This window comes from Scyliorhinus torazame, chromosome 3 (assembly GCF_047496885.1).
Source record: "Scyliorhinus torazame isolate Kashiwa2021f chromosome 3, sScyTor2.1, whole genome shotgun sequence".
NCBI classification, from domain to species: Eukaryota; Metazoa; Chordata; class Chondrichthyes; order Carcharhiniformes; family Scyliorhinidae; genus Scyliorhinus; species Scyliorhinus torazame.
This window is the reverse complement of record NC_092709.1, coordinates 239,726,264-239,744,754: the sequence shown is the minus strand read 5'-3', so window position 1 is coordinate 239,744,754 and position 18,491 is coordinate 239,726,264. Positions and strand designations below refer to the sequence as shown.

Sequence of the window (18,491 nt, the reverse complement as noted above, 5' to 3'; positions counted from 1 at the left end):
AGAAAATAGTTGACAATCTCAACAGGTCTGACAGCATTGTGGAGAGAGAAGGGAGCTAACATTTCGAGATTGGATGACTCTTTGTCAAAGCTGCTTAGGTGTCCTGTTCAATCAGCAGTTTACCAGTCAAACTAACCTAGCCAACTTTCAACAGGTACAGGGGAGTGTGGGTCACACAGTTTGTTCATTTGAGCAGGGGAGAAAACTACTTGAGTGGGGAGTGGGCCTGGTGGCGCATTGGACACATTTAGCATGGACAGGAGCCTATTCAGGCACTAATGCTCAAATAATGTGGGACAGGATTAGTGGGAAGAGCCACGGCATTGTCCCACACCGAGGATGGAATATAGGGTTAGTTGGGAGTGATGAGGGCCCAGCAGCAACATAACCAGGATCACAATACAGAATACAGCAGCTACATTTTGTTCCCATGTTATACTGTCATTTAATATTTCTCAAGCATGTCACAGAGCCACCTACTGGTGTAATAGATATTGCTGACAGATGTGGATACAACAAGAACTATAACAAAATGCATTTATATAGCACCGTTAATGTAGCGAAAGAACCCAAAGTGTTTTGCACAGGCATTATCAAACAGAATTTGGCACCAAGCCATATAAGGAAATATTAGGCCAGCTGCTATGCTTGATCAAACAGTAGCTTTTACAGGATGTCTGAAAGAAGGAAAGAGAGAAAGGGCGCGATCTACTGGCTGTTTATGCCCGTGGGTTATTCCGGTCCCATGCCAGCACATGGGTTTCCCGGTGATGAAGGTGCTGTCACCGGGAAATCCCGTTGATAACGGTGGGGTGGGTAAATCCCGCTGGCGGGCCGCCTTCGCCGCCAAAAAACATGCAAGTGGGCTGGTCGGTAAATCCTGCCCATAATGAGGCAGAGGGGTTTAGGGAGTGATTTTCAATGTTTAGATCTTGACATTTTGGTGGGATGATTAAGATTTGCAGTGCCCAGGAATTAGAATTAGAATTGGAGGAACACATATGTTTGTGATGTTGGAGATTACAGAAATAGAAAAGGGAAAGGCTACGGATGGATTTGAAAGCAAGAATGAGAATTTTAAAATCAAGACATCACTGGATTAGAAGCCATTATGGATCAGTGAGTACGTGCAAGATGAGCAAATGGGACTTAGTGTTAGTTAGGATACTGGCAGCGGAGTTTGGGATGGTGTCAGGTTTCTGGAGGGTAGAATATAGGAGGCTGGTCAGGAATTGGAATTGACACGTCCCGTGGTAACAAAGCTATGGCTGATGGTTTCATAGAACATACAGTGCAGAAGGAGACCAATCGGCCCATCGAGTCTGCACCGACCCACTTAAGCCCTCACTTCCACCCTATCCCCGTAACCCAATAACCCCTCCTAACCTTTTTGGTCACGAAGGGCAATGTATCATGGCCAATCTATCTAACCTGCACATGTTTGGACTGTGGGAGGAAACCGGAGCACCCGGAGGAAACCCACGCACACACGGGGAGAACGTGCAGACTCCGCGCAGACAGTCACCCAGCGGGGAATCGAACCTGGGACCCTGGAGCTGTGAAGCAACAGTGCAATACACTTGTGCTACCGTGCTGCCCAACGTTTCAGCAGCAGACAAGGTGAGGAGTAAATGGAATCAGGTGATGTTACTGAGGTTGAAGTAGGTGGTCTTGGTGATGGACTGGGTCTGTTGTTGGTAACTCCACAAGTGACCTTTTGCCTTCTGATGTTGCTTCAATGGAATGTCCCCAAAATGTCATTTCACTTTAACAACTTCACAGTGACATGCCCAGACCAGAGTCAGTCCCTGTTTGTACAGAAAACTATGAAAGAAGATGAACTGATTCCCCCTGGAGTCCACCTTGTCACGGTAAGTTGTCCATATTCCATGCTGCTTTTTTAGAAATATAATGGGGGCAATTCTCCCAAATGGAGCCCAAGTGTTTCATGACGGCGCGAACCGTGCCCGGGTATGACCTATTCTGTCCCCCACAGGGGGCCGACACGACGCTGGAGAGGTTCATGCTGCTCCAGCCTCCTTTCCTGGTGCCAACCTGCGCATGCGCGGGGACTTCTTTAGTGCGCCGACCCCAACTCAACATGGCGTCGGTGTTCAGGGGCCAGCCGCGCAGGGAAGGCCCGGGGGGGGGGGGGGGGGAGGGGGGGAGAGGCCAGCCCGCCGATCGGTGGGCCCCGATCGTGGGCCAGACCCCATCGGAGGCCCCCCCCGGTGAAGAAGGCCCCCCCCCCCAAACCAGGCCGCCCCCCGACCGTCCGCGCAGAGTTCCAGCCGGCAGCCACCAGGGGTGAACGACGCTGATGGACTCTGTCGTATCCGTGAGGCCACTCGGCCCATCCGGGCTGGAGAATCTGCAAATGGCGCCGATTCTCCGCACCTCGGAGAATCGCGCGCCGGCGTCAGGGCATCGCGGCGCAGTTGCGGCGATTCTCCGGCCCGGAGCGTGGCTCGGAGAATCGCCCCCAATGTCTATCTTCTTCATAAACTCACAGGCATATGATGTGCGTGTACCAACAGACCAGGCCAACTGAACCAAAGTGGAAAGAGGTTGGTGTAGGATGGTCTGGTTAACTGTGTCTAATGCTGTACCCAGGTCGCAAAGGATGTGGATGGATAGTTTAGCGCAGTCACAGTCACGGTGGATGTCATTTGTGAGTTCAATAAGAGCCATTTTGATTCTGTGCCTGATGTGAAAATCTGTTTGGAGGGAGCCAGAGATCTGGGGCGAGGTTCTCCATTTCTGAGACTAAGTGCTGGAGAATCTGTGGACTTTTACGACAGAAAAATCGGCGCTGCACCTGGGCCGATTCCGCTACCGTTGAGGGGCTAGCACCGGTGCCACGTGGAACACAGCTAGGCCCAATGAAAAACGGTGCGGGATTGGCCGGGTCCATGATTGACACTCGGGAGGCTGACAAGCTGCAGCCGCTCATTCCCCACACACACACACTTATCGGAGTCAAAAAGATGGCACTGATTGTGTTGGAGCGCGCCCATAAAGCTGATGGATCGGGTGGGACCAGAGGGCACCCAGGAGGTGTCCCGTGGGGGGGGGGGGGGGGGCACCTATACGTCCGCTAGCACTAGGTTTAAAGTGGGTTGTTAGCGGAGTGCGCAGCTGCATGGCTGCCTTGTCAGCCGCAGCAATGGCGCTCCGTGTCTGTCCACCCTGACCCCACAGCCCACCTTCTGATCACCCCCCTGGCAGAAGTGTTGGACACTGTCCATATGCTGTCTCTCTCTCTCTCAGCAGGCACCACGCCAGGTTCATGATTTTTAAAAGCACACCTGCACCGCGCCGTTGGTGATTCAGCCCAACGGAGGTGCAGAATCGTGGGTTGGCCCACTAATGATATGCAAATGGTGTTTAAAGTACCCACGGAGTGAACCGCATTGATGCCGTTTTCGACGTGATGGAGAATAGCGATTTGCCATCAAACCGGCGCCTGCTGCGATTCTGGCAACGGATGCGATTCTCCACCTAATTGCTGTTCCCGATTTTGGTGTCGGCCAATGGAGAATCCTGCCCACGGACGTCCAAGGAAGATAAGCAGAAATGTGGGAAGCAATAGCACAGTTGGGAGATGGGGCCGTTTAAAAGGACGGGGAGCCTACTTGACAATGACAAAGAACATACAAAATGGGATGTACTGACTCAGAATTTTCATGTTTGGAAAAGGCGGTACTAATCTAGCCAGCCTTACCCACCCCTTCTCACCTTCATCCCCTTAAACACATCATCACCCTCACTCGTTATCCATTGTATGCGCAGAAATCATAAGCCCTATTACAACAGTTGGGCGCCGTTAAATTGCCATAAAACTCCCCGAATTAACTACATTTTCAAAGCAGCTGTACAACCAATGTGAAGCACCTGTAAAGTGATTAGGTGGTTGAATTGCAGCCCCAAGCCCATACACTTTTCAGTAACCAAAGAGACTTCAGAACTGCTATCTTAACAGATGTCTAGACTTAATACATAAAAACAATTATCAAAATACCTTTTAATAGTGTGAAATTTGCACTACTTCGTTATCCATTAAATGAACTTTTTAACTCCCCTGACGGCTTTTCCATGTTTACAATGTTGACCTTTTACTCGATAACTTGTTTGGGGTCATCCCGAAAACAATGGAAGCTGGTTGTCCTTTAAAAAATAATTTACGAGATATGGCCGCTGCTGGCAATGCCAGTATGTATTGCTCATCACTAATTGTGCTTGAGAATGTGATTGTGAGCTGCCTTCTTGAACCACTGCAGTCCTTGTCATGTAGGTACACCCACAATACTGTCACGGAAGCAGTTCCAGGATTTCAACCCAATCACGATGAAGTCAGGATAATGTGTGGCTTGGAAGAGAACTTGCAGGTGGTGGCGTCCCATGCATCTGCTGCCCTTGACCTTTTAGATAGTAGTGGTCAGGGGTTTGGAAGGTGCTGCCTAAGGAGTGCTGGTGAGTTCCTGCAGTGCATCTTGTAGATGGTACACTTGGCTGCTACTGTGCGATGGTGGTGGAGGGTTTGAATGTTTGTGGATGGGGTGCCAATCAAGCAGGCTGCTTTTTCCTGGGTGGTATTGAGCTTCTTGAGTGTTGTTGGAACTGCACTCATCCAGGCAAGTGGAGAATATTCCATCACACTCTTGCCTTGTAGATAGTGGACAGGCTCTGGGGAGTCAGGAGGTGAGTTACTTGCCACAGGATTGCATGCCTCTACCCTGCTCTTCAACACGGATTGTTGGCCCTGACTTCAGTTGTAATGAAGTGCTTTGAGAGGTTGGTCATGAAGCGCATCACCTCCATACTCCCAGAACGCCTTGATCCACTGCAATTCGCATACCGCCGCAACCGGTCCACAGCAGATGCCGTCTCCCTGGTCCTACACTCATCCCTAGAGCATCTCGACAACCAGGACTCCTACATCAGACTCCTATTTATTGACTACAGCTCCGCTTTCAACACCATAATCCCAGCCAAGCTCATATCAAAGCTCCAAGACCTAGGACTTGGCTCCTCCCTCTACAACTGGATCCTCGACTTTCTAACCCACAGACCACAATCAGTAAGGATAAACAACAACACCTCCTCCACAATAGTCCTCAATACCGGGGCCCCGCAAGGCTGCGTACTTAGCCCCTACCATACTCCCTGTACACACACGACTGCGTGGCAAAATTTGGTTCCAACTCCATCTACAAGTTTGCTGACGATACAACCATAGTGGGCCGGAACTCAAATAATGACGAGTCAGAATAAAGGAGGGAGATAGAGAACCTAGTGGAGTGGTGTAGCGACAACAATCTCTCCCTCAATGCCAGCAAAACTAAAGAGCTGGTCATTGACTTCAGGAAGCAAAGTACTGTACACACCCCTGTCAGCATCAACGGGGCCGAGGTGGAGATGGTTAGCAGTTTCAAATTCCTAGGGGTGCACATCTCAAAAATCTGTCCTGGTTCACCCACATCGACGCTACCACCAAGAAAGCACAACAGCGCCTATACTTCCTCAAGAAACTAAGGAAATTCGGCATGTTCACATTAACTCTGACCAACTTTTACAGATGCATCATAGAAAGCATCCTATCGGGCTGCATCACAGCCTGGTATGGCAACTGCTCGGCCCAGGACCACAAGAAACCTCAGAGAGTCGTGAACACAGCCCAGTCCGTCACACGAACCTGCCTCCCATCCATTGACTCCATCTACACCTCCCGCTGCCTGGGGAAAGCGGGCAGTATAATCAAAGATCCCTCCCACCCGGCTTACTCACTCTTCCAACTTCTTGGAGATACAGAAGTCTGAGAACACGCACGAACAGACTCAAAAACAGCTTCTTCCCCGCTGTTATCAGACTCGTAAACGACCCTCTTATGGACTGACCTCATTAACACTACACCCTGTATGCTTCACCCAATGCTGGTGTTATGTAGTTACATTGTGTACCTTGTGTTGCCCTATTATGTATTTTCTTTTATTTATTTTTCTTTTCATGATCTGTCATGATCTGTTGAGCTGCTTGCGGGAAGATGCCTTTCACTTTACCTAGGTACACGTGACAATAAACAAAATCAATTGTAGCTACATGGCTAGTTCCTATTCAGGTTCTGGTAATCCCTAGGATGGTGATAGTGGAGGATTCAGTGATAGTAATACCATTGTAAGGCAAGGGGCAACTTGTGTTATGAGAATATCACTTGCCACTTGTCAGTCCAAGCCTGGATATTGTTCAGGACTTGTTGCATTTTCACATGGACTGATTCAGTATTTGAGGAGTCACAAATGGTGCTGAACATTGTGCAATTATCAGCGAATATCCCTGTGGTGATATGACCACTGTAAATACACAAGGGGTGAATGTAAATACACTACGACTGAGTAAACACTAGAGGAAGCACCAGAGACGTTATGACATGCTGACATACAGCTAATGAACACATAGAATAGGACACGACCATTGGGCAGTCAAGACAACCAGAGGTGACACTACCACAAGGGGGCATTACACAACCCATATATAAGGACAGGGCACACATGCTCTGTCTCTTTCCACAGGCGACACTTAGAGGGCGAAATTCTCCGGAAACGGCGCGATGTCCGCCGACTGGCGCCCAAAACGCATCTTTGGGGGCTGAGCCCCAACATTGAGGGGCTAGGCCGACGCCGGAGGAATTTCCGCCCCGCCAGCTGGCGGAAACGGCCTTTGTTGCCCCGCCAGCTGGCGCGGAAATGACATCTCCGGGCGGCACATGCGCGGGAGCGTCAGCGGCCGCTGACAGTTTCCCACGCATGCGCAGTGGAGGGAGTCTCTTCCGCCTCCGCCATGGTGGAGACCGTGGCGGAGGCGGAAGGGAAAGAGTGCCCCCACGGCACAGGACCGCCCGCGGATCGGTGGGCCCCGACCGCGGGCCAGGCCACCGTGGGGGCACCCCCCGGGGCCAGATCGCCCCGCCCCTCCCCCCAGGACCCCGGAGCCCGCCCGCGCCGCCTTGTCCCGCCGGTAAGGTAGGTGGTTCAATTTACGCCGGCGGGACAGGCAATTTATCGGCGGGACTTCGGCCCATCCGGGCCGGAGAATCGAGCGGGGGGTCCCGCCAACCGGCGCGATTCCCGCCCCCGCCAAATCTCCGGTGCCGGAGACTTCGGCAACCGGCGGGGGCGGGATTCACGCCAGCCCCCGGCGATTCTCCGACCCGGCGGGGGGTTGGAGAATGTCGCCCAGAGAGTAAGACAGGGGCAGATCAGAAGCATCACACCCACCACGTGGCTTAGAGTAGACTGGTTAGTTAGACTGAGTTACTATAGCAAGGTTAGCAGGAGAGTCGAACTCATAGAGAACTGTGCTAAGGGTTCAATAAATCACATTGAACTTACTTCAAAGTCTGGAGTGTCTTTTAGTCAAAGCTGCAATGAGTTGCAGCCTATGTTATCCCAGAGTACATAACACATCAATCCCTACTTCTGATCTTATGATTGAAGGAAGATCATTGATGCCATTTTGCAGAAGTAACAATCTGACAAGTGTATTGTTTGCTGGGTAGTTGCACCCTCCGTTCAGAGCACTGACATGACTCATCCTAATGAACACAGGTACAACTAAAGCACATCATTTTATGGTGAACTGGGAAGGAGGAAATACCATTTTACTTGACTTTTTAATTTAATCCATCTACAATCCCTGGTACACATCTCCATACAGATGGTGGAAAACCCAGCAGATGTTAAAGTCTGGTTATCTGCATGAAAATTGAAAAACTCACCTCGGGTGGACTCTCAATGAGTCCACAACTCTGTCAGTTTTCCCCTTAATGGGAACAAGTGTTTTCCAAAGTCCATTCCTTCCCCCACCTTGTGAAAATGGCAAGCGAGGAATTGGAGGCGGGTCCAAAGGCTCAATGGCCAGTTTTTTGGTTCCGCCTCCATTTAGTTCTAATTGGGGCCATGAAAATTTAGACCTTGGATTGGATTGGATTGGATTTGTTTATTGTCACGTGTACTGAGGTACAGTGAAAAGTATTTTTCTGCGAGCAGCTCAACAGATCATTAAGTACATGAGAAGAAAAGGGAATAAAAGAAAATACATAATAGGGCAACACAACATATACAATGTAACTACAAAAGCACTGGCATCGGATGAAGCATACAGGGTGTAATGTTAATGAAATCAGTCCATAAGAGGGTCATTTAGGAGTCTGGTGACAGTGGGGAAGAAGCTGTTTTTGAGTCTGTTCGTGCGTGTTCTCAGGCTTCTGTATCTCCTGCCCGATGGAAGAAGTTGGAAGAGTGAGTAAGCCGGGTGGGAGGGATTTTTGATTATACTGCCCGCTTTCCCAGGCAGCGAGAGGTGTAGACAGAGTCAGTAGATGGGAGGCAGGTTTGTGTGATGGACTGGGCTCTGCTCACGACTCTCTGAAGTTTCTTGCGGTCCTGGGCTGAGCAGTTGCCATATCAGGCTGTGATGCAGCCTGATAGGATGCTTTCTATGGTGCATCTGTAAAAGTTGGTAAGAGTTAATGTGGACATGCCGAATTTCCTTAGTTTCCTGAGGACGTATAGGCGCTGATGTGCATTCTTGGTGGCAGCGTCGGCGTGGGTGGACCAGGACAGATTTTTGGAGATGTGCACCCCTAGGAATTTGAAAGTGCTAACCATCTCCCCCTCGGCCCTGTTGATGCTGACAGGGGTGTGTACAGTACTTTGCTTCCTGAAGTCAATTACCAGCTCTTTAGTTTTGCTGGCATTGAGGGAGAGATTGTTGTCGCTACATCACTCCACTAGGTTCTCTATCTCCCTCCTGTATTCGGACTCATCGTTATTCGAGATCCGGCCCACTATGGTCGTATCGTCAGCAAACTTGTAGATGGAGTTGGAACCAAGTTTTGCCACGCAGTCGTGTGTGGACAGGGAGTAGAGTAGGGGGCTAAGTACGCAGCCTTGCGGGGCGCTGGTGTTGAGGACTATTGTGGAGGAGGTGTTGTTGTTCATTCTTACTGATTGTGGTCTGTTGGTCAGAAAATCGAGGATCCAGTTGCAGAGTGGGGAGCCAAGTCCTAGGTTTTGGAGCTTTGATAGGAGCATGGCTGGGATTATGGTGTTGAAGGCGGAGCTGTAGTCAATAAATAGGAGTCTAATGTAGGAGTCCTTGTTTTCAAGATGCTCTAGGGATGAGTGTAGGGCCAGGGAAATGGTGTCTGGTGTGGACCGGTTGCAGCGGTATGCGAATTGCAGTGGATTAAGGCGTTCTGGGAGTATGGAGATGATGGCTTCATGATCAACCTCTCGAAGCACTTCAGAACGACTGAAGTCAGGGCCACTGGTTGGTAGTCATTGAGGCACGTTGCCTGGTTCTTCTCGGTTTTAATGTTTTAATATTATGGTTTTAATGATGTACAGTATACATCAGAAATTTTTCTTACTAGTTAGCAGCCAAACTCTTAAGATTTTGGCCTATTGCCATTCTTGTTATTTGAACCTTAGCAGTGGACAACAGGTAATTTTATTGCAGGGCACACGAGGCTCGTTTTTAACTCTGCTGAATGGGGTTTGAATTAAAATCAGGCCCATCATATATAAGGCGAATTCTGAAGTACCATTCACGCCTGGGCAGTTCCAGCAGATGGGGCAATAATAAGGAACATGAAACCTGACCATATATATCATTCTTAATCTCGGGAGGAAAAGGCAGCTGTAGGATTCTGATTGACAGAGGCTAACTCAGCACAAAGCAAGAATTAAATCTATCACCTATTTATTATGTATGACTCAATGATTCACTCACTAACCATTTCAGTTATCATGCAAGACAAGCAGTGTTTGTTTTTTACCTTCATTCTTTCACAAGATGCTGGAGTCGCTGGCGAGGCCAGCATTTATTGCCCAACCCTAATTGTCCTTGAGAACTAGAAACAACAGGCTGGATTGAATGCAACCCATCATGATGGGAACCATGGCAGCCAGGCCTACTTAATCTCTGGCAAGGCCCTGGGTCAGTCTCCTCATCTGGCAAAGACGGAGGGTGACAGCGGGTTGCCGAGAGATTCCCAGCTGCTGCCGGTGGGATGTCAGTTAGGTTAATTAATTAAGTTAATTAATGAGTCAATTGACATTCATTATCCCTGAGCTCCCCTGAATTTAATGGTGGTGTATTCCTGTGCCTTCCGAAGGCCACCCAGCAATCTTTGCCGGGCTAGCCCACAGGGAGTGGGCTCTCTCTGTCAGACCTGGCATCAGGAAGGGTCAGGGAAAACTGCTGAAAGCTGCCCCACTGCCCTTGCCTCCGATCCTCCCATTTCCTGTCACCCCCATTCCATGATCACCATCCCACATACATTCAAGTTGACCTAGGATCCAATGAAGAACCTAGGCCTCTGTTGGATGCATTGTCTCCAGCTGCCAGTTGTTATTGGTTGACAGGTCTTAAGACCATAAGACATAGGAGTGTAAGTAAGGCCATTCGGCCCATCGAGTCCACTCCACCATTCAATCATGGCTGATTTCAACTCCATTTACCCGCTCTCTCTCCATAGCCCTTAATTCCTCGTGAAATCAAGAATTTATCAACTTCTGTCTTAAAGACACTCAACGTCCCCGCCTCCACCGCCCTCTGTGGCAATGAATTCCACAGACCCACCACTCTCTGGCTGAAGAAATTTCGCCTCATCTCTGTTCTAAAGTGACTCCCTTTTATTCTAAGGCTATGCCCCCGGGTCCTAGTCTCCCCTGCTAATGGAAACAACTTCCCTACATCCACCCTATCTAAGCCAGTCATTATCTTGTAAGTTTCTATTAGATCTCCCCTCAACCTCCTAAACTCCAATGAATATAATCCCAGGATCCTCAGACGTTCATCGTATGTTAGGCCTACCATTCCTGGGATCATCCGTGTGAATCTCCGCTGGACCCGCTGCAGTGCTAGTATGTCCTTCCTGAGGTGTGGGGCCCAAAATTGCTCACAGTATTCCAAATGGGGCCTAACTAATGCTTTATAAAGCTTCAGAAGTACATCCCTGCTTTTATATTCCAAGCCTCTTGAGATAAATGACAACATTGCATTTGCTTTCTTAATTACGGACTCAACCTGCAAGTTTACCTTTAGAGAATCCTGGACTAGGACTCCCAAGTCCCTTTGCACTTCAGCATTATGAATTTTGTCACCGTTTAGAAAATAGTCCATGCCTCTATTCTTTTTTCCAAAGTGCAAGACCTCGCACTTGCCCACGTTGAATTTCATCAGCCATTTCTTGGACCACTCTCCTAAACTGTCTAAATCTTTCTGCAGCCTCCCCACCTCCTCCATACTACCTGTCCGTCCATCTATCTTTGTATCATCGGCAAACTTAGCCAGAATGCCCCCAGTCCCGTCATCTAGATCGTTAATATATAAAGAGAACAGCTGTGGCCCCAACACTGAACCCTGCGGGACACCACTCGTCACCGGTTGCCATTCCGAAAAAGAACCTTTTATCCCAACTCTCTGCCTTCTGCCTGACAGCCAATCGTCAATCCATGTTAGTACCTTGCCTCGAATACCATGGGCCCTTATTTTACTCAGCAGTCTCCCGTGAGGCACCTTATCAAAGGCCTTTTGGAAGTCAAGATAGATAACATCCATTGTCTCTCCTTGGTCTAACCTATTTGTTATCTCTTCAAAGAACTCTAACAGGTTTGTCAGGCACGACCTCCCCTTACTAAATCCATGCTGACTTGTCCTAATCTGACCCTGCACTTCCAAGAATTTAGAAATCTCATCCTTAACAATGGATTCTAGAATCTTGCCAACAACCGAGGTTAGGATAATTGGCCTATAATATTCCATCTTTTTCCTTGTTCCCTTCTTGAACAGGGGGGTTACAACAGCGATTTTCCAATCCTCTGGGACTTTCCCTGACTCCAGGGCGGGCAGGACTTCCGCTGATGGGGACCTAAATCGCGGGGAAGGCCCAACGGCAGCCAATTAGGTGCCTGAAGGACACGTAACTCTCCCACCGAACGCACGGAGGTTCCCTGCCAGTTTTCTGAACAGTGGAAAAGGCTTCCATCTACCAACCAGAAACCCTGGCCAATGAAAAAGAAACAAAAGGTGGTTTATTTTCATCATAATTCTTAGTTTGCAACAATAGTGTGGATTTTCCAATGCAGTCACCACTGAGTATGATAACAGCATGCAGCAGGTCATTCATCTGGCTGTTGTTGGCTTATGGAGTTTGGCTTTATTCCACAGACACTTCATGCTGATGCCTTCACAGTAGGTTGCCAGTGGTAGATCTCTAGCCAAAGCTAGAATTCCCTGCACTCTTTCACTACTTAAAGACTGTTGCAGCCATTTAAAAAGAAACGGAACTCTAAAGTGGCTACTGGGATACGGTACGCAATTCAGCCCAGCAGAATCTGTTCTCAGTTGGCTGGATGGCTGGTTTGTGATGCAGATTGAGGCTAGCAGCACGGGTTCAATTCCCGTACCGGCTGAGGTTATTCATGGCCTTCTCAACCTTGCCACTCGCCTGAGGTGTGGTGATCCTCAGGTTAAATCACCACCAGTCAGCTCGCCCCTTCAAAGGGGAAAGCAGCCTATGGTCCTATGGGACTGTTGTGACATTTATATTCACCACATGAATCAAAGTCCCATTTTCTTGTGAAACAATGGAGCTGTTGCTGCAGGATGTAGGCAGAAGGAGGATTGACCTGTTTGGCAATTGTAGGCATCCTCCCTAAAGATCAACATTGCAGCATTCCTGGCAGCCAGAGTCAATTGCATCTGCAGAATGCAACAAACATATGAGAAAATACAAATGACGTTTACAGACAAACCGGGAAAAAATTGCATCTGTCAGGCGAATAATTATTCCTTTCTTAAATTGATAGTCCAAATTTACAGGCGACAAGATATTCCCTTTAACACCCCTGTTCCCTGCGCAAAGCTGTCAGCAACAGAACAACAAAGTGATTTCCATTTTTGTTTTATCTCCAAAGTATTAGTAGAGTGTGGAATGCCTATCAGTAACATTGATGGAATCAGGTTCCAAAACATTTTTTAAAAGGGGAGTGGAAAAATATATTGATTAAAAGGTAGAATAAAAGGCTGGGGAAATGGGGTTGAGTGAATAGCTCTTTTCTAAGACCTTGTACATGCACAAAAGATTAAATTCTGGGATATACAATTCCACAATTTTATAATAATGTATATTAACTCTGATGGTACAGAATGTTGTTTTCGTGTTAAAGATAATAATCATCTGGAGAAAAGGGACAGAAGAGGGTGTATTGCCAAGTTAAGATTGCTATACACAAGTGCACATAGATTAACACATTAGACGAGCACTTGCAGCTTAAAGAGTATGACCATCCCTGAGACCCAGCTCCAAACTGGGTGTGGGCGTGAGGTAAACATTCCAGGCTCTGAGGGAAATGGACTGGGAAGAGGAATAGGCCATTCAGCTCCCCAGCCTATTCCCCCATTCAAAGAGATCATGGCTGAGCTGTGACCTAACACTGAGAGCAGGATTCTCCGTCAGCCGACGCCGAAATTGGGAACGCTATTGAGCGGAGAATCGATCTTGATGCCGAAAACATGGCCTGCGCCGGGTTCACTCCAAACTCTCCGGTACCTCGACAGAAGCATCAATGCGTTCCACTCTGTGAGAACAGTAAACAGCGTTTGACTATCACTAACGGGCCTGACCCGATATTCTCTGGGGTGTGCGTGATCATCTGCCTCCACCTGGAGGAATTCTCAACAGCGATGTTCGCTTGTGCTTTTAAAACATGAGAATAAGGTGCCGTGGCTAATGAGGGAGAGAGAGGAGGTAGGACACGGAGAGGTGCAACCATGGGGCTGTCGGTCCTGATCCTGGCCAGGCTGGGTGGGGGGGTTGGTGGCCATGAGGCCGGGGTGACCTCCCACGGGTCGGGGGTGTACAGGCACGAGCCGACATTGCCGTGTCCTGCAAGGCAGCCATCTTGCTGTTCATCCCACTGACCACACACCTTGGCCCGTGGTTCTGCAGTGTGACACTGGCCTTATGGGTGCCTCCACCCCACCCCACCACCCCTGCACCCCACCCTCCATCATACCTCCCCCCCAGCCAGCCACCATCCATCAGAAGGGCATCACACGGCCCACCCAAGGGCATCGCTCACAGTAACCTCTGCAGGGGAGTGCCAGACAGGGGTTGCAGAGCATACTGCTGGCAAGGGCAGCACCAGCTGACAGTACTTCTGGCAGCAGGGATGGATTGCAGGGCCAGCGGCCCCCATGGTGCCAGGCACCGATGGGGCCCGAGGTGCGGAGATGGGGGTGCTAGGGACATGTGGGGGCAAGGTCCGCTGTGCCACACTAACATGTCTCCATCTCCTGCAGACAATGGATATTGGAATACAACCAGCAATGGTGGCCTTCCTCTTAGACACTGCAGCCCTGGGGGATGCACTGCGGCTGTACGAGCTGGAGCTGCTCGAGAAGGAGGATACTGCAGCAGCGGAGCCTGCCCCGGAGGACTAGAAGGCAGCTGCTGAGGGTGGAGAGCCGGCCACCCAACAGAACACGGAGGAGGAGGAACAACGGAGGCGCCGTATGAGGCCTCTTGTGTACCAGCAGAGTCTGCTACATATTACCCTGCTGGATTGGGCATGCAGTTGAAGATTCCAGCTGAGCAGGGGACAGTGCGACATATCTGCCGGATCATGGAGCACCTGGCACCACGGGAGACTGGGGGAGGACACCCGCAAAGGACCGTAAAGATGATGTTCGCCCTGAACGTCTATGCCATGGGGTCCTTCCAGTCTGGAATCTCACAGAGCTCGGTGCACAGGGGCATCCACACTATCACGGAGATCCTATATGCCCGTTCGATACAATACATCCATGTAAATGTGGACCAAGCCCACCAGGATGCCTGTGCAGCGGGGTTTGCTGCCATTGCCATGATGCCACGGTTCCATGGGGTGATCGACGGGATGCATGTTGCCTTACGGCCGCTTTCAGATGATAGGCCACTCTTCACGAACTGAAAGGGGTTCCACTCGATGAACGTGCAGCTGGTGTGTGGCCATCAGATGCGCATCATGCATGTCTGCCCCCGATACCTGGGCAATGTGCAGGACACCTTCATCCTGGCACACTCGACAGTCCCTGGCCTCTTTGAGGTGCACGCCCAGCTGGGGGGTTGGCTCCTGGGTGGCAGGTGCTATCCGCTGCGGTCATGGCTGGTGACACCTATCCAGAGGCCACAGGCCGACGTTGAGACTTGCTACAACGAGCGACATGATGCGACCAGGGGTGTGATGGAACGGTGCTTCGGCCTCCTGAAGATGCGGTTCAGGAGCCTGGAGCACTCTGGAGGGGCCCTCCAATATAGTGCTGGGAGGGTCTTCAACATCGTGGTGGCCTGCTGCATCCTCCACAATATAATAATAATAATAACCTTTTATTGTCACAAGTATGGACATGGGGCCCAAGCAGGCACGGGAGGCCACACAACGTGTGCACCAGGGCTGACACGCACAGGATACTTTGATCACCTCCAGGTTCATCGACTAGAGGGACTGGCCAGAGGCACAAAACTCGCATCCGTCCCCCACTCCCGCTTGCAAACCCTTCCATGATTCCTACCTGCCTCACTACAGGGTGCCGGCCCTATGTTGGCAGTAACAGCGGGTGCGGCCCATGGGATAAAGGATGATGACAACCTGCTCTGGTGCTCCACAGTATTTGACAACGCCTGATCCCTGCTCATGGTAGCACTTTCCACCATCCAGCTGGGTGATCCCTGCCTGCGAGCAGGCCTTTCCATCACACGGTCCCATTGAACACCAGAGCAGTGACCGCTGGTCAAGCCCACCTACAATGTCCGCCCATCCCCCCCACCCCCTTCGCCCCCTCTGCGACCAGCCCAACCCTCATATTCCTCTCACAGAGCACTGAGGCAGGTTGTAACGTTGTGCACAGGTGTTTAATGTGAACAAATATTTACAGGTTTGTGCCCTAGCCCCTAACGCTATACTGTACCCTGCACCCATGCCAACTTAACTGGTGTATACATTTCTGGCCTTACAGGCCCTAGCGCCACGTGTAGGCGGATCCCAGGCAGTACAGCAGGAGTGGAGGTGGCCTGCTGTGATTCCCGCCCTGTGACCTGGTCCCCTTTGGCAGTCGTCTTCTGGGGCGACCGGGCTTGGATGGAATTAGCTGCTGTTTGGGTATCTGAGGTGGTGTGGTGCCACCCTGTTCCGTCCGCTGCCCATATGACGTGCCAGGGAAAAGGGAGGGAGCCGAGGCACTGAGGTGTTCCGGCACCGCTCCTGCGGGAGTCACCGTCATGGGCCCCATCAACTCCTCCCCCCTCAGGGTGCCCGATGGACACCGGGCTATTCCTTGGGTGTGGTCGGGGTGTGACACACGTGCCAAGGGGAACCTCAACTCAGTGGGGTCTCACACCTTGCCCAATGCCGACCTCCGCCCCGTGACTTTCTTCCGGCCCTCCAACCATGTCCAGTGCCCTCTGTTCTGCTGCGGTGAGGGCTAGTCCCCCTCCAGTCTTCTCCCTTTCTCGGTGGTTATGAGCAGCTTTGGGGGGGCAGTTGAAGGGGGGGGGGGAATCAAAAAACACACATCCGATGCATGAAGCCCAGGGGGTGGGTGGCAGGGCCATGGTGGCCGTATGGGTGCTGTGGTGCAGGGTGGGAGTTCGGCCACCCTCTGGGTGGGGGGTGTTGGGGTTACGGGTGTGTGGGATGGGAGTGTGTGCTAGGGGCACAGTGCTGCTTACTTATCCTGGCCGTCCTGAGGAGGTCGTACAGTTTATTTCGGCACTGCTGGCCAGTCCGGTGTTGCTCACGCCGCTGACAACCTCTACCACCTGCGCCAGGCCTGGCGAATGCTGGCAGCTAGCAGCCTCCTTCCCACCCCGGGGTACAGGGTCACCCAGCTCTCCTCCATGGCATCAAGCAGCCTCTTCAGTTCAGCGTCCGTAAATCTTGTTGCCTCTCGTCTTGCTGTCATCTTGTTGGCTGGGATGGTGTGTGTGGGGAATGAAGTGTGTAAATGCACCTGCAGCTTGTCAGCCTTGTGAATCCAGCGCCGTTCCTCATTGGAATCGATTGTGTTCCACGTGGCACCGATGCTAGCCCCTTAATGTTTGTTGAATCAATCCAGGTGCGGCACAGTTCTGCTGTCATAGAAATCCATTAATCCTGCCCCGGCATCAACACTTAAAGCGGGATTCTCCGCAATTGGCACGATGGCCCGACGCTGGCGTCAAAAACGGCACGAACCACTCCGGAGTCGGGCCGACCGGAGGTAACGGAATCCTCCGCTACTCCAGTACCCGTGTCGCTTTAGTTAAATTTTCAAAATACATAGAACACACAGCGCAGAAGGAGGCCATTCGGCCTATCGAGTCTGCACCGACCCACTTAAGCCCTCACTTCCACCCTATCCCCGTAACCCAATAACTCCTCCTAACCTTTTTGGTCACTAATGGCAATTTATCATGGTCAACCCACCGAACCTGCACGTCTTTGGCCTGTGGGAGGAAACCGCAGCACCCGGAGGAAGCCCACGCAGACACGGGGAGAACGTGCAGACTCGGCAGACAGTGACCCAGCAGGGAATCGAACCTGGGACCCTGGTGCTGTGAAGCCACAGTGCTATTCACTTGTGTTACCGTGCTGCCCTGAAATAGATGGCAACTATTTGGTGTCATATGATGACAATATCAAATGGCTCGTGGACCTCCTTGGAAAGGAACCTTCCGCCTATGCCAAACTCTCTTTACCTCAAATAATATTTTCAATGATTTTAATGATCGTTTTCTGTAAATACTTAATGATCTATTAAAAACTGCTGAAGGTTTTTTTTTCATTTATGGAACGTGGATGTTGCTGGTTAGGTCAGCATTTATTATATAATCTCACAATGCTGAATCATAGAGGGTAATCTCAAGACCTTGAAAACAGGGGAATTTGGGTCAGTTGGGAGGGCAAAGTTTAAAAAATCTCAAATCTGTTGTGTTCTTTGTTTTTGTTCTTTTAGGATGGTGAAGGTTATAGTTCTAACAAAGATCAGCAAGCTGTGTTTAATAAATAAAGCTAATTTATTCATACACTGAATTAGATTCATATTACTAAGGAATTAGTTAACTTGAGGTTACACTACACATCTACACTATTAACTATACTATCAGTTCAACCATCTCACAACTACTCTGTCTTGCTCTCTCCCACTCTCTCCATCTATTTCCCAGAAGTAAAGGAGGCCTGTGATATTTATATGGTTGCTCCAAAGCACCATCTAATGACTAGAGTAGTAACATCACATTAACCCTTTATGCGCTTTACAATATCCACATATTGTGACAAAACTGAAATCTAATCGACCTCAAGCTGTCAACATCTGGCTCTAATGGAGGCTAATAGCTAACCTGCTCTCAGGGACTCAGTGCTCATTTAAATATTTTCATAAGGCTGCATGCCTCATATATT

At 50.1% G+C, this 18,491-nt stretch overlaps 1 long non-coding RNA gene across 1 annotated transcript in view; it reads left to right on the top strand.

Annotated features, from left to right (window-relative positions):
* The window catches only part of LOC140409023 (uncharacterized), a 124,333-nt gene that overhangs the window by 5,754 nt on the left and 100,088 nt on the right, over positions 1-18,491 (top strand). The gene's annotated exons all lie outside the window — the stretch shown is intronic.